Source organism: Solanum dulcamara, chromosome 5, assembly GCF_947179165.1.
Source record: "Solanum dulcamara chromosome 5, daSolDulc1.2, whole genome shotgun sequence".
Classification (NCBI taxonomy): Eukaryota; Viridiplantae; Streptophyta; class Magnoliopsida; order Solanales; family Solanaceae; genus Solanum; species Solanum dulcamara.
Window position 1 is genome coordinate 43,916,510 of NC_077241.1, and position 17,408 is coordinate 43,933,917.

A 17,408-nucleotide genomic window follows, 5' to 3' on the forward strand; every position below is an offset into this window, starting at 1 on the left:
AAAAAAATCTGAATCAAATAAGTGAAAAGTTACAACCTAATCACCGTAACACTATTGTCAACCGCAGCATACAGATGCATGAATATGCCAACATTGAAGTCTCTCGTTATGATTAACAATCCTTGTTATAAATGAGAATATGCAAAATAAAGAGATGATAGAGAGTTAACAAATCTGGGAGGCTGCTACAATTATCAAACTCACAATAATTAGTCGAGTTTTGGTTCAAGTCAATATAATGATCAAAACTGGCTAGTAGCCCTTTAGATTGGTCATGAGTATTGAGTAATTTTTTTACAAGTCCTTAAGAAATAAACTAAATGTGATATATATGCCTATAGGGAAAGCCAAAGCATTTTTTGTTTAGTAAAACCTGAATGCAAATTTCAGTGATCAAACTTAAACTTAACTCTGTTACAACATTATGAGTAGGACCAACAAGTTGGTTTAACCGATTCAGTAGGATCAATGTATGCTCTTTTCTTTTCTTTTTTTTTTTTTTTGGAGAACAGACCTTACCCAAGGATCTCATCCCTCGTGGTGGTCAGGGGTTGAGCCGCATACCCCCAAGCCTTATTATAAATAAAAAATAGAAAAATACAAGGAGGGGGACATAAACCTTACCTCCATTCTTAAGTTGGTTCATGAGTCGGCTAACTCATCCCCGATACAATAATGTGCCTCCTAATTACAAGAAAAGAGAAAAACCCTATGAGAGGACTCCTCTCAATTCAACATATCTTGGAAAGCGATAAACGAGGGAGACTCTCCCTTTACAAAATAGTGCTAATTACAAGATCTTCAAAAGAGATATAACTAACTAATAGAGAGAGCCAATGTGAAGAATCAGTAACACATCAAGTATGGGAGCTCATGTTGGTGTCTTGATCATCTTGGAGACATGTTTGCATTGTTCTTCTAACTCTTGCCATCCCTTGTTTGTCTAACTCAAGGTAACTTGGTTGTGTGTACTCAAGTATATGGTAGTACTTAAATAACTTGAAATAAGCTTTGGATAATGTTTGCATTGGAAGCACTCCATGAATTGGATCAGGTGTTGTGGCCTGCAGTGTACATGAGTGGTATCTGCATGGGGTTGCTTTTATGAATGCACATTGGAAGAACTCCAAGATTAGTTCCACTACTGCAGCTTTGATAGACTTGTTGTTGGATGCTGCAGTTCTGCAGTACCTGCACAAGAGAGGAACATAGAAACTATCTGCAACTCTGCAGTATACCTACCAAAGGCATCCAAATGCCAAGCTCAAGATAGAAGACCATGGTATTCTCCACAGTAGGGTGTTGCAGGTTGTTGCTGAGTGCTGTTCCTGGTGGCTACACCATGCAGTGCTCCCTTTGGAATGGAAGAACTCCATGAATTGGATCAGTTGCTGCAACTCTGCAGTGTACCTGCACAAAAGAAGCAAACAAGGAGGGAAGTCCATGTGTTGGATCAAATGTTGCAGGTCTGCAATGTACCTACGCAACAGAAAAGAAGAAGAAGAACCTACTCTAGTCCTTACCTCTAGTGGTAAGTTGGTTAGTTTAGGAAAGCAATAAATGAGGGAGACTCTCCCCTTTACAATATAATCCTAACTCTAAGTTCTTCAAAAGGCTATAAACAGCCAATATAAAGAACAAGCAGTACATCAAGAATTGGAGAGCTCATGGTGGTTTCTTGATCCTCTTGAGTCTTCTTCTTCTAAAGTTAGCCATTTCCAGTTTGTCTAATTCAAAATATGATCTTTATTCTTTGGGAAGTTCTTGATTAGTAAGGTAGATCTGTGGAGAAGAGCATTTGTGTCTGTGTTTGGACAAAGTATCAGCTGTAAAGTTGGCTTCTCTATATGTGTGGGTACACCTGAAGACATGGAATTAGTAGCTGATGTTTTGCAGCTTCTGAAGATGTTCCTTGACAGACCATGGGGGGTTTGCTAGATGTTTTAGCCATCTGATTAGTAACTCAGAGTCTACTTCTAGGGTCACATTTGTATACCCAAAATGAAGACACCAAGATAAGCCAAAGATGACTGCCAGCATCTCAGACTGGTTGTTTGTGCCTTCTCCAAAAGGGACTGCAAAGGCAAAGATAAGGTCACCTTGAGAGTTTCTGAGCAGTCCTCCTCAACCTATGTTTCCAGGATTGTGGAGTGTACTGCCATCAGTGTTCAACTTCACCATGTGAGCTGATGGTTTCCTCCAATAGACAGTGCTAACTTTGACTTCATTAGTGCATTTGTCCACAAGAAGGACCAGTTCCTTCCAGTTAGTAGGCCAACTGATGTAGGGCTATGCAGTTCTCAGTAAATTGGATGTCTCTTTGAACACTAAGTACATCACTCTTGCAAGATTAGATTGTTTCCCACCATATTTGACATCACGTCTATTCTTCCATAGGTTCCAACATATGAAGATGGGGATGGATTGGAGGATAAGCTTGTGAACATCATTCTTGTATTTGGTCGACCACCACCTCATTAATAAGTTTCTAAGAGGTGTGTAGTCCTTGTTTATTCCCAGGAAGTCTTCAAATGCACTCCAAGTCTTCTTGGCAAAGTGTCTAGAAACAAAAACATGATCAATGGTGTCCTGGCCAGATTTGTAGCAGCAGTAGCATTGAAATGGGGACTTTCCAAAGCTGATGAGATTCTCATTGGTTGGTAGCTTCCCTCTAAGTGCTCTCCATAGCAGAAAAGAGCATTTAAAAGGTATGTGCTTGTGCCAAGTTTGAGAATTGATCCTTGTCTTATTCCTATTGTCCCTGATAAGATCCCATGCAGAGGAGAAGCTAAACTCCCCACTGCTGTTGTGTGTCCAGGATGCTTGATCAGGCTTGTGAGGGTGATAATTTATGGGAGTTCCCATAATGTTAGAAACAAACTGAGAAGGAGCTTCTTTAATAACCAGGTCTACATTCCATTGGCCATTGATCAAGAAAGAAGAGACCTTAGTGTTGTTCATTCTGGTACTTGCAGATCTGTAGTTTGCTAATGGTCCAATTCCCAACCAATTATCCCACCAAAAGAGTCATGAACCAGACTGGATTTGCCATTGGATATGAGGTTCAACTTTGTGCTTGTTCTTCATCAAATGTTTCCAGACCAGTGATTGTCCAGTATGTCCTTTTTTGTGGTAGGATTATACCTTTGACAATACTTGGCTTTGAGGAACTTACCCCATAAAGTGTTCTTAGTTCTGAAGTTCCACCACTGTTTGTATTGGAAAGATTTAGCCACATCTGAAATTTGTCTCACACCAATACCTCCTTCATCATATGGATAACTTAGATTCATCCAAGAGGATCAATGGTATCTCCTCTTGTCATTTTTCTATCCCCAGAAGAAGTTTTCTGTGATACTTTGAATTTTCTTGATGGTAGTTAATGGTGGAGAAACAGCTGAAAGCAAATGGATAGGAAGGGCTTGAATTACATGTTTAATAGGTGTAACCCTTCCTCCATAACTGAGAATTTTGGCTTGTCAACCTGTAATCCTAGCTACAACTTTAGCAGTAAGCTCTAAGTAGTAGATGACTTTTTGCCTGCCAATGTAGAGAGGACACCCCAGGTAAGTGATAGGACTGCTCTTTTCGGCTATGTACTTTATGCATTTGCGTTTTACCTCTTTTATTTTGAGTGGAAATGCCTTCAGCTAAAAGAAAATATAATAAATTAGAAATCATGGATAAATTTAGTAAGTTTCTAAGCTTATATGCTACCTTGTTCTTCAGGTTGTTCATCTGTTGGAGGAGTGAGAGAATTTATTTGCACTTGATCCTCAACAGGTTGCTGCTCAAAAGGCTGCTCCTCGGCAGATTGTCCATTTACTTTAGATTGTGGTGCTACTGGTTGTTTTTTATCAATTAATTTAAGCAGTTGTCCTTTCTCTGACTCTATAGCTTGAACAATTTCATTTGTTTTCAATAACCGTCGTTATTTATTTGCCAAAGAATGATAACAATCCAGGTTTAGCATATATCTTCTTCTTTTTTTTTTTTTTCGAAAACTCTTGCTGACTCATGACTGGCAGAGTACACTTGCACTTAAACAGAATCACAGAGATCTTACAAATCACACACTTTTATAAGTAAAATTTGAAACCACATATGTCTCTCTGTTTAAAAATCATATCGTTTATATGAGACAGAGAACTGAAAAACAAAATATACTCTTAAGGGATATTCCAGGTGGAAAGGAAGCAACAACAAAGATCCATGGGCAAAATAATGCTTCAACTTCCTCACATTTTTTTCCAGTAAACCCAAGCCATCACTTACCTCATTTTTGTGTTTATATGATGCCCCTTCGTGCAGAATTTTCAAATATGAATAACAAAAGCAATGAAAGTTTGAAGAACAAACAAGAAGAGGTCATGCAATGTGTCAATACAAATACAAAATTTGAACAAAAGCTTCTTGCTAGATCTAGCTGAATCAGTACGTGAGTATAAAGTTACAACAGATGTAACTTACAACACTTTGCTAAAAGGATTATATCGCATTGCTGATGCTCTGCATCTTTAGAATTTTATGCTTAAAAGAGGTGTTATTCCGAATGCAGTTGGATGTAGTACTCTCTTATAGGACCCTAAGTGATGGATATTGTAAAGTAGGAGAGATTGAAAAAGCTTTAAAACTAAAGGATGTCATGGAACAGCAGAATATTCCTGCTTCGATTGAAAATTTTAACTCCCTTATTAGTGGATTTATAAAGGCTGGAGTGTTTAGAAAAGTCAAACATCTTTTTAGTTAAATGCATGATAGGGAATTAACCCCTAACATTGTTACATATGGAGCCCTTATTGCTGATTAGTTTAAAGAATGATTACCTGAGAAAGATTTTAAAGCATATTTTGGGATGAGAGAAAAGGGATTGAATCCAAATGTCATAATAATTAGCTCTATTATTAATGGATTATGCAAACATGGTAGAAATGATGATGCTAAGATATTCCTGCAGAAAATCTAACTTTGCTACAACACCTTCAACAGATACACAACATTCATTTATGTTACTACTATTCTTAGTTCCACACCATACATGAATTCACAGTTTAAAATTTATCTTTATAGAGCCTGCTATTCAATGGACCCAATGAGATTTTAGAAAAATGCCGAAAGATGCAAAGAGAAGTATATCAAAGAAATAAATACAGAATCTTAATAACTAATATAACTATAGTTCCAACATATATAGGAAACACATATTACACAATAAATAAGCAGAAATTAAGCATCTAGCAGCAGCAAATGAGCAGAAATCAGAATATCAGAAATAAAGAGATCAAAACCTCGAGTTTGGCTGGTCCACTGCAAAGTTGAAGATTCCTCAGAGAAATTTAGAAAGAAGAATGCTGAAAATGAATAAGAGAGAAAAAGACTTAACAAAAATACTAATCTCAAAAGAAGAAATGAAGAACCAGAAAGAAAGATTTCATAATGTATTCAACAATTCATATATAGAACATGCGCATTACTGAAGTTGGATTAATTTAAAGACAACTTAAAAAAAATTACATTAATAGAAATAGAAGAAAAGATAGCAAATAGAGTCCAATAGACATTCATAATTGATATGATGCAACTCAAAAAGGTATTCATTACTCACTACAAAAATAATGAAGAAGAGAATGTATCTGAACTAGTTCTGAAGATTCTTTGTCAATCATCAGCCTCCATCCAATCCCAATCAGTATCATCAAAGTCTTCCTCCTCTTCCGATTCTTTGATAGCTATATCTCATGAATGTGAAAGGGTAGGCACATCAATGATATCAATAGGGAGATCTTCTCTCGTCCATCTAATATCTACATCGAGTAATCTTTCTGATGAACCAATATCATCATTAGTCTCCTTCCAAAATGTTTCTTCAATATTAGGAAAATTCTCTTCCTCCAAATCATACAAATCCAGTGGGACTTTATTTCTTACATAATAAATATTATTCTCAATTGGGTCTTCCACATAGAAAACTTGATGTACTTGAGAAGCTAGCACTAAAGAATCATTTGTGCTACATGTTTTGTTGAAGTATACCGTGTCAAGCCATATTGATCAAATTCATTATAAAACCAGTCACATTTGAAAAGCACAACACTAAAACAACCCCAATAATCAATCTCAATGATATCCTAAATAATTCCATAATAGATAACCATTTCATTGACAGAATTTTGGTCCCTAGCACTAGCAATACTATCCGTTGTTGCTGACAAAGTCACTCCACTATTTTGAGTCTTGCAAGAGGAATCCCATGTCTTCGTATTAAGTTGATATACATTAATGAAATATCCACTATATTTTTTAGCCACAAAATTAGGCCCTTTAGATAGCCATCACAAATGATTGGACACTTCAATATTTTTAACTTTGTCCCTAAACCAATTGCCAATTTCTTTACTATGGATCTGTGCTTTTCCCATGCATTTCCTCTAGTATGATTATCAATTATATTCTTTTATTCCCTGCATGCATGTATTGCAATTTAATCAATTTATACTGATTTAATGAAATTCAAAACACATTATCATAACATATAAATGAACTTCCAAATCAAATGACTATTTTAACTTACATGACTAATTTATCTACTTGTTCATCTCTGGTACTGAGCAAAACATATCGATGTGCTTCAGAGCACTCAAGATGCACCATATCAAAAGTCTTGCCTTTCCTTTTATTCTTACTTCTGATTGGATGACCTGTGTTAGGAAATAAAGGTGAAACATTATCTTCCTCTGTTGGAATGTCATCATCATCCTCAGTTTGGTACCTACTTAATCTTATCTTTACCCCATCAGGTAGGTATCTCAAAAAAAAGGTCAAACACTCTACAACTACTATTGATCCTTCGTGATTTTTTCGATTATGAAGAAGCCCCTTGAAGTTACACATATTTTTTTCAGTAGGATATATTCAACGCAAATGATTCGGGCCCCCAAACTTAATTTCATCTACTAGATGAACAGGCAAATGTGTCATTATAGCAAAAAAGGATGGAGGAAAAATCTTTTCAAGCTCACATTGTATATCTATGATTTCATCCTTCATGTTATCAAGATCGCTTCTTCTAATAACCTTACTACATATGGCTCTAAAAAGGTTCCCAACCTAATCAATACCAAAGACACATTCTTGGGTAACACTTTCCTAACTGCAATTTGGAGCAAGTAATGCATTAGGAAATGTGCATCATGGCTTTTGTGTACTGATACTTTCATCTCTTCAATTTGCACACGACTTGATATATTAGAAGCACACCCTTTTGATAATTTGGCATCTTTTAAAGTAGTGTAAAATAATCTCTTCTCCTGTGGTTTCATGGAGAAACTAGCCTTAGCCAGATGAATGTTTCCAGTATCACAATCTTCTATTGGTTGAAGCTCTTGGTGTATCCCCATCTCATGCAAGTCATAGCATGAATTTATGCGATCTTTGGACTTTCCAAGTATATCCAATAAAGTCCCAAGTAAACCATCACAAATATTCTTCTCTATGTGCATCACATCAAGATTGTGCCTCAATTTGTTGGTTGTCCAATATGGCAATTCAAAAAATATGATTTTTTTTCCATGGGCCATCATTCTTTCATTTTCTTGTTTTTGGCTCTTTCCAAAAAATATTATTGAATTCACAAAGTTCTTCAAGCACTTGTACACCTGATAAGGGAGTAGGTGCAGCTTTATGCTCCTCTTTACCATCAATTAAATTTTTATCTCTTCTAAATGGATGATCAGGAGGAAAAAATGCACGATGACCCATGTAGCACATCTTATGACTATACTTGAGATATTGGAAACAAGTATTACGATTACAAGTGGGACATGCCCATCTCCCCTTGGTACTCAATCCAGAAAGCATTGCTAGTGCTGGAAAATCACTAACTTTCCACAATAAAGCTGCACGCATAATAAATGTTTAGTTAGTTACAACATCATATGTTTTCATTCCCACTTCCCATAGTTCCTTCAACTCCGCAATCAGTGTTTGTAAGTATACATCAATATCATTTCCAGGAGACGATGGACCTGGAATGACAACATTATATACTCCGGCTTCATGCAAATCCATGGTGATAGGTTATAATTCATTAACGTAACCAGCCACGTACTATGGGAAATGCTCATAGTTCGGAGTGGATTGAATCCATCACTTGAAAGACCCAATCTAACATTACGAGCATCATTTGCAAAGTCAGGGTGCAAGGAATCAAAATCCTTCCAAGCTTCTCCATCAGCAGGATGTCTTAAATTTCCATCTTTGAGTCGCTCAGTATCATGCCATCTCATAGCTATATATGTTTTAGAACACATGAATATCCTCTGAAGCCTAGGCTTTAAAGGAAAGTACCTTAAAATCTTCATCGGAATTTTAGTGATCTTATTAGTTAAGTCATTTCGCACATTCTTCAATCTTGAAGATCCACACACAAAGCAATTATTTAACTTTGCATTGTCATTCCAAAATAACACTCAATTGTTAGTGCATGCACAATTTTTCTCATAACGAAGACTCAAATCTTTTATCACCTTTTTTGCCGTGTAAAAAGACTCGAGTATCTGAGCAAATGGAAATGCCTCTTTCATCAAGTCTAACAAGTCTAAAAAGGCCATATCACTCAATCTGTGAATGCATTTAATTAAGTATAACCGGATGATAAAACTCAACTTAGAAAAAATTTTACACCCTGGATACAACTCTTGTTTTCCGTCCTCCACTAATTTTTTTAAAAAAACACGCATCTTCAAATTGTCCCTCTCACGCTCCTTTATGCCTTAGATCATCTTCTACATTTTGAAAAGTATCATGAAGTAGTTTATCAATATCTTCATGCATGTTCGAAGTTTCATCATCATTGGTTGGATGAGGCGTATTTCTTGAGGAAAACCCTTCTCCATGGAAAACCCCATTTGGTATATCCATACACAAATCCATGAAAAATCAAGTGATCCTCCACCACATTTTGACAATACTAATTACGATTAAAGTACTTCTTACAAGGGCATAATATTTCATTTCCTTGAGAAGCTCATTCAAATGCCTTATCAAGAAAATCATTAACTCCATGAATATATTCATTGGTGGATCTTCGGAGATCTATCCAACTTTTATCTCCAATATCCTACCTGGCATGAGCAAAACATTATAGCCAACAAATTAATGAGTACATGTGCAATATCCGGGGAACTTAACCTTTCAAAGTTTCAGATTATCTTGAATTATTAATTAAATCTCAAACCTCTACATTAATTGAACACCAAACATGGCAGTGTTAATAGTACAACACAACAAATATTGAGAAGTTAAGTGTTATAATAGCCTCTACCATTTAAGAAGCTTTGGACAAATGGATGGCAAAGAATCAAAAACAAAACTAGCTATAGAAAGCTAGTATTCCAACATTCTACGCTATCTAGTTAGCTTTGGATTGTATACAAACATATTGTTGAAACAATAAGTCTTGACTCTTGCCCAAAATACCTACCACAAAATAAGAAATTCACGTCATTATAACTTCAAGTTTTATTTTTTAAAAGCATTGAGGACAAGATAACATAACTTAACACTTTTTATTTGATCTACCTCAAAAACATTAAGGTAATACATTATACATATAGAACATAGAACATAGAACATAGGAGCATCATACAAAACTAAAATTTGTCGCTAAAATAAAAAATAATCACATATTGATCAAGGTTTGACAAGTAACAAAGAAGACAATAGGATAACAAGACAGGCTACACAAGATTTCATGTGCAAACTTGATTAAACAAATCTCATGTAATCATATGTTAAAGAGGAAAAAAAGGAAAAAAAAATTGAATGATCTGTTGGCCAAGCAGGTAAAGGATAGAGAGTTCATTCAGGATCTTAACTATGAAATAAATATTTGTATGACTTGTTATTTCATGATAGAAAATTATTTATGTTATTCTACCCTTCTAATTGAACTTTAACATCATATGTAAGTCCTAATAAGATTATTCACTGGGTATGTATTACATGATTTGCTTAATAATTGCAACTCAAGAGTGAATAACTTCAAGTCAAGGAATTATGGTGCATAAGCCTAACTATCCATCAATTACTGGTTGTCTCTTCTCATGACACCTGATCATATGAATGGTCCTTTCCAATTATTCAACATTTATTATCGTAGGTTGAAACATGATTGAGATGTTTGTATTCTTTCTACAGTTTGGATGATGTTAATTTCTTTTTGCTTCTACAGTTGCACTTACTGTTCTTTTATAAAGTTCAAACAAATATAAATGGATACGTTACCTGGTGATCAAGGAAGACGTGTAGTATCGAGAGGTCAAAAGATGCTTCCAACCAACAATGGATTTTCATTCATATTGTGAGACATGAATGTTTTTATATTAGTATTACATAGCAAGCATAAACTCAGAAACTTAATAAAAAATTTAGCCACAAGCTTTAACCTCAATCCAATTGAATTGAATTTTCACCGATTGGTTAGAACAACACATTTGAACTTTCATGAAAAATTGAAACTTTTGAAATGGGTATGAACCAAAAGAAAGAAACAAGAAGTCCCAATTTAGGTTACTTCAATGACACCACAAAAATACAATGAAGAACAACTAGAAGTGCAACTCCACCATGAAAAATTACTACTTTTGAAATGGATGTGAACCAAAAGGAAGAAACAAGAAGACCCAATTAAGGTTACCTCAATGTCATCATAAAAACACAATCAAGAAGAGCTTTTTAATGCAAATCCACCATTAAAACACAGTCAAGAAGATCTATTTACTGCGCTTTCCCCATGAAAAATTGTATCTTTTGAAATGGGTGTGACCCAAAGGAAGAAAGAAAGAAGACCCAATTCAGGTTCTACAACTCCACATGAAAAAATGTATTAACCAAAAAGGAAGAAACAAGAAGACCCAATTCTGGTTGCCTCAATGCCTCAATAGAAACACAATCAAGAAGAGCTCCATAGTATAACTCCAGTATAAAAAATTGAATCTTTTGGAATGGGTGTGAAACTGAAAGAAGAAATAAGAAGAACTGATTCAGGTTACCTCAATGCCACCTTGAAAATACAATCAAGAAGAGCTTTTTTAGTGGTCACTCCTACTCCATAACTAGCTCTTAACAGGTTGTGGATTAGGCTAGGGATAGCAAAATAAAAAATTTACCCTTTTGACAGTTCTACTTGATATATCGTTTTGTATTAGGAATACCCACAAAATGAAATGCCCAAATATTACAGAAGAATTACGAAAATTCACTTTTTCTGGCAGCCTAAACAAGAAAATTTGATCAAAAGCAAGAGGGAGAACAAAATCTGAAAAAGCCTAAGTACAGCAAAATACTTTCAAACTTTAAACCAACAAAGAATTTCAGTTCACATTGATATACCTAACTCAAAACAGAAATCAAAATTCTCAAAACTTAAGTAGAAAATCAACAACAAATCAGAATTTGAGTCATAAAATTAAAACCCATCCTCTCAAATACTTTTCGTACAGAGTTATCAAAACTTGAAATACAAGCTCTAAATCACAAATAGATTTTATGGCATACCTAAATTAGAACAAATAACATAGATTTCAGACCCATAGATTTCAGACAAACCCATATGCTATTCTTTAAGATTTTTCAAAAATCATTCAATGGACTTTCTGATTTTGCAAAATAGTATTTGGGAGTTCTGAAATCGTGGACAAATAGGGAAAACTTAAAAAATAGTAACCTTATATGCAAAAGACCACTGGAGCTTCACATTGTAGGAAAAGTTGTAATCAAAGAGGACCACTGGAGCTTTGCCAGAGAGTTCCTCGTTCACCAGAAGGTTGTTATTTTGCCTGAGAACTTTTCCAGAAGTCTTGTGAAAGAGCTCGATCTTTGTTGAAGTAGAGGGAAGAAGGGTTTTCTGAAAGAAGGCTAAATGGGTTTTCTAGAATTTGAGGGGAAAAATATATTTCGCACGTTGCTAAATTAATGGAGGAAAATATATTTTGGGAACAAAAATTAGAAGTATTGTTATAAATTAACTAACTTGACAAATTATAACATAAAGAGAGTAAGAGTATATAGAGAAAGTAAAGAAAGGAAGGGAAACAGAGGAGAAGTATGTATCTAGAATTATATCTGTTCAATTCTAAATTGCCGAGCATTGGCAATTTATAGGGAAACAAATTGCTAAGAAACAAGTAAATAAAATGCTAGTGGGCAACTAACATCCACTAACACCCACTAACATCCACTAACATAATACTCCCCCTTGGATGTTCACATAAAAAAAAAATCTAGTGAAAGAATAAATCTATATAGATGTGACTTGTTACTAGGAAAAACCTAGTGGGAAAAAACCTAGTAAAAAAAATACACACATCTAGTAATAAGCCTTGAGTGCTGCCTCATTAAAAACCTTACAAGAAAAATCCAGTGGGACAAAACCTTGATTAAGGAAAAAAGAGTGCAGCGCGTATTTTACTCCCCCTGATGAAAACTTCATTTGATATTTTGGAGACGACGCATTCCAACCTTATATCTTAGTTTCTCAAAAGTTGATGTTGGTAATGCCTTTGTGAATAAATCTGCAAGATTATCACTTGAACGAACTTGTTTTACATCAATATCACCATTCTTTTGCAGATCATGAGTGAAGAATAATTTTGGTGAAATATGTTTCGTTCTGTCTCCTTTTATGAAGCCACCTTTTAATTGAGCTATGCACGCGGCATTGTCTTCGAATATAATTGTGGGTACTTTAATATTATTTTTCAGACCACATCTTTCTTTGATGAACTGTATCATCGATCTCAACCACACACATTCTCTACTTGCTTCATGAATTGCTATTATTTCAGCATGATTTGAAGAAGTAGCAACAATGGACTGTTTTATAGATCGCCATGATATAGCAATTCCTCCGTGTGTAAATAGATAGCCTGTCTGAGATCGAGCTTTATGTGGGTCTGATAAATAACCTGCATCTGCATAACCAATAAGGTCTGCGCAACCTTTGTTAGTATAAAACAAACCCATATCAATAGTACCCTTCAGGTATCGCAAAATATGTTTGATACCGTTTCAATGCCTTTGCATTGGGGATGAACTATACCTTGCTAGCAAATTAACAGAAAATGTTATATCAGGTCTAGTTGCGTTAGCAAGATACATAAGTGCACCAATAGCACTGAGATATGGTACTTCAGGACCAAGAATTTCTTCATCCTCTCTTGGAGGTCGAAATTGATCTTTTTCCACTTCAAGTGATCGAACAACCATTGGAGTACTTAATGGATGTGCTTTGTCCATGTAAAATCTTTTTAAGATTTTCTCAATGTAGGCAGATTGATGAACAAAAAACCCGTCTGCTAAATGTTCAATTTGCAGACCTAGACAAAGTTGTCTTTCCAAGGTCTTTCATTTCAAATTCTTTCTTTAGCTATTCAATTGTCTTTTAGACCTCTTTAGGGGTTCTAATAAGATTTATGTCATCAACATAAACGGCGAGTATGACAAACTGTGATTCCATTTTCTTACTAAAAACACATGGACAAATAACATCATTAATATAGCCTTCATTTATTAAGTATTCACTTAGGCGATTATATCACATGCGCCTTGCTTGTTTCAGACCATATAATGATCTTTGTAGTTTTATTGAGTACATCTCCCGAGATTTATTACATGCTTCAGACAATTTTAATCCTTCTGGAATTTTCATGTAAATTTCATTATCAAGTGAACCATAAAGATAAGCTGTAACTACATCCATTAGGTGTATTTCAAGATTTTTATGTACAGCTAAACTGATGAGATATCGAAATGTTATTTCATCCATAACAGGTGAATATGTTTCTTCATAGTTGACTCCCGGTCTTTGAGAGAATCCTTGTGCAACAAGGCGTGCCTTGTATCTTACAATTTCATTTTTCTCATTTCATTTTCGCACAAAAATCCATTTGTAACCAACTGATTTTACACCTTCAGGGGTTTGGACTACTGGTCCAAAAACCTCACGTTTAGCAAGTGAGTGTAATTCTGATTGAATTGTCTTTTGCCATTCTGGCCAATCACATCTACGTCGACATTCTTCGACGGATTTCAGCTCAAGACTTTCACTATCTTGTATGAGGTTAAGTGCAACATTATATGCAAAAACATTATCAATCATGATTTTAGATCGATCTAAATTTATCTCATCACCAGAAGAATTTATTGAAATTTCTTCATTCACTTGAGTGTTGGGTTCACTGATTTCTTCAGGAATATCAGGATTACTCAAATCTTGACCTTCTTCAGGAGGTTCTTTTGTAGTATCATCTTTATTATTTTTCATGCTTCTCTTTCTAGGATTTTTATCCTTTGAACCCAACGGTCTACCACGCTTCTGCGTGTTTGGGATTCAGAAGCTATGATACTTGTAGATGGTCCTTTTGGGACATCAATCCGGATAAGTACATTCACTGCAGGGATATGTGACTTAGTTATCCATTTCAAATCAGTAAATGCATCTCGCATTTGATTTGCTATTTTCTGCAAGTGGATGATCTTCTGGACCTCCTGTTCACATGTGCGGGTACGTGGATCAAAATGTGATAGTGATGAAACTTTCCACGCAATTTCTTTTTCATTTACGGGTTCCTTTTTCTCTCTCCCTAATGGCGGGAAAATTATTTCATCAAATCGACAATCTGCAAATCGAGCAGTGAATAAGTCTCTAGTCAACGGTTCAAGGTATCGAATTATGGAGGGTGAGTCAAACCCAACATATATGCCCAACCTTCGTTGAGGGCCCATTTTTGTACGTTGTGGTGGTGCTACAGGCACGTATACCGCACAACCAAAAATTCTTAAATAGGCTATATTTGGTTCATGACCAAATGCTAATTGCGATGGAGAGTATTTATTATAATGTGTCGGTTTGAGACGTACAAGTGCTGCTGCATGTAAGATAGCATGACCCCAAACAGTAATTGATAATTTTGTTTTCATTAGTAGAGGTCTTGCTATCAATTGTAGGCGCTTTATAAATGACTCTGCAAGACCATTTTGAGTATGAACATGAGCAACAAGATGTTCAATTTTTATCCCAATTGATAAGCAATAATCATTAAATGCTTGGGATGTAAATTCTCCAGCATTATCAAGCCGAATGACCTTAATTGGATAATCTGGGAATTGCGCTCTCAATCTTATTATTTGTGCTAACAACTTCGCAAACGCCAGGTTGCGAGATGATAACAGGCACACATGAGACCATCTAGATGATGCATCTATTAGGACCATAAAATATCTAAACAATCTACTAGATAGATGAATAGGTCCACATATATCTCCATGTATACGCTCTAAAAAGTCAGGAGATTCGATGCCAACCTTCAGGGTCGATGGTCTGGCAATTAATTTTCCTTGATAACAAGCAGCACATGAAAATTCATCATTTGTAAGAATCTTCTGGTTCTTTAACGGATGTCCAGTTGAATTTTCAAGAATTCGTCTCATCATTATTGATCCAGGATGACCTATTCGATCATGCCATAACACAAATATATTTGGATCAGTAAACTTCTGGTTTACGATCATATGTGCTTCAATTGCACTAATTTTTGCATAATATAGGCCAGATGACAGAGTTGGTAATTTTTTCAAAATATATTTCTGGCCTGAGACACTTTTGGTTATACCAAGATATTCAATATTCATTTCATTTAGTGTCTCAACATGATATCCATTTCTGTGGATATCTTTAAAACTTAACAAGTTTCTTGGGGATTTAGAAAAAAATAGTGCATTTTCTATAACAATTGTTGTCCCCTTAGGCAGAATTATAGTAGCTCTTCCAGAGCCTTTTATAATTTTTGAATTACCAGATATTGTATTAACATTAGCTTTTCTTCTACGCAAATTGGAAAAATATTTCTCATCTTTAAATATAGCATGAGTTGTTCCACTATCAATTACACAAATATCCTCGTGATTTATCATTGATCCAAACAAGATTTGAGACATTTTCATATTTTCTTCAATAAGAAATAAAATACGTATTAACACATGGTATATTACACAAATTTTATTTATTTACATTGACTAAGAAAATATAAACATCATATTTAATACAGATAAAAAAAATATATTTACATATTATTAGTCTTATCAATATTCATATTTTCATCTGGAAAATTAAAGAAATCAGCTACATCCAAATGCATGGGCTCAATATTATCTTCAGAGATAAAATTCGTCTCTGGATTATTTTCTGCCCTTTTCAGAGATGCCTGATATAGCTGAACAAGGCTCTTTGATGACCGGCAAATCCACGATCAGTGCCCCACACCTCCACATCTATGACATATTATTTCTGAATTTTTCTTGGGTAAAGCTTCTGGCTTTTTACCCTGCCTTTTATATTGCTGGTCATTTCTCGGTGCCAGCCGAATATCATGATTAAAATTTCTTTTTTGACCATGACCACGACCACGACTAGGGCCATGGCCTCTTTCTCGTTGGTTATAATTTGCCTGATTCACTTCAGAAAGGGGCAAAGAACCAACAGGCCGACTATTATGATTTTTAATTAATAGTTCATTGTGGCGTTCAACAATCAGAAGGTGAGAAAGTAATTCAGAATATTTTTTAAATTCTTTTTCGCGATATTGCTGCTGCAGAAGCATATTCGTGGGTGAAAATGTGGAGTATGTTTTTTCCAGTTTTATCCTGCTCAGTGATTTCTTCTCCGCATAAATTTAACTGAGTTATAATTTTAAACAGAGCAGAATTATATTCAGTTATATTTTTAAAATCCATTAATCTCAGATTTAGCCAATCATGACGAGCTTGTGGAAGCATGACCAACTTCAGGTGGTCATATCTTTCTTTTAATTTTTTTCACAATTTAAGGGGGTCTTTTAATGTGAGATATTATAATTTTAGCCCCTTGTCAAGATGGTGACGGAGAAATATCATGGCTTTAGCACGGTCTTGATTGGATGCCATATTGTCATCTTTAATGGTGTCTGTCAGACCCATTGATTCTAAATGAATTTCGGCATCAAGTGCCCATGATGAGTAGCCTTTTCCAGAGATATCAAGAGTAGTAAATTCAATTTTTGAAATATTTGCCATTTTATGAAAATAAATTTAAATAAAACTCTTACCACTTTTGTTACCTTCAATAAATAGCAGAGCTTCGTGCTGATAACGTATTATAAATTAACTAACTTGACAAATTATAACATAAAAAGAGTAAGAGTATATAGAGAAAGTAAAGAAAGGAAGGAAAAACAGAGGAGAAGTATGTATCTAGAATTATATCTGTTCAATTCTAAATTGCCGAGCATTGGCAAATTATAGAGAAATAAATTGCTAGGAAACAAGTAAATAAAATGCTAGTGGGCAACTAACATCCACTAACACCCACTAAC

At 35.0% G+C, this 17,408-nt stretch overlaps 1 long non-coding RNA gene across 6 annotated transcripts; it reads right to left on the reverse strand.

The window, feature by feature from the left end:
* Window positions 1-478: 478 nt before the first annotated feature.
* On the reverse strand, window positions 479-11,928 carry LOC129889177 (uncharacterized). 6 transcript variants are annotated; one of them, XR_008766828.1, is made up of 3 exons: window positions 11,726-11,928; window positions 5,606-9,477; window positions 479-5,351 (listed from the first exon to the last, which is right to left on the reverse strand). It is a non-coding gene; the product is annotated as an uncharacterized LOC129889177 (long non-coding RNA). The 6 variants fall into 6 exon arrangements; XR_008766831.1 differs by having other exon boundaries at window positions 5,606-10,328; XR_008766830.1 differs by having other exon boundaries at window positions 10,285-11,928.
* Window positions 11,929-17,408: the final 5,480 nt, after the last annotated feature.